Source organism: Octopus bimaculoides, chromosome 5 (assembly GCF_001194135.2).
Source record: "Octopus bimaculoides isolate UCB-OBI-ISO-001 chromosome 5, ASM119413v2, whole genome shotgun sequence".
Lineage (NCBI taxonomy): Eukaryota > Metazoa > Mollusca > Cephalopoda > Octopoda > Octopodidae > Octopus > Octopus bimaculoides.
In genome coordinates this window covers 10545298-10545608 of record NC_068985.1, presented here as the reverse complement: position 1 = coordinate 10545608, position 311 = coordinate 10545298, and positions in this window count along the sequence as shown.

Genomic DNA, 311 nt, shown 5'->3' with positions numbered 1-311 from the left:
CCACCACAACCACCATCACCACTACTACCATCACCACCACCACCTCCACCACCAACATACTCCCCACTACCATATCACCACCACCACCACTACCACTACCACTACCACCTCCACCACCACTAACAGAACCATTACTACTGCGTCAAAACCTCGAACGCGTCAAATAAACCACTAGAAAGAATATAAAAAAAAACCTGCAAAGTTTCCACTGCCCCCGCCGCCGCCGCCACTACCCCTCCAACCACTACTACCATCACCATGACTACTACTACAACCACCCACACCACTGCAACCACGACAAACCTTAACAC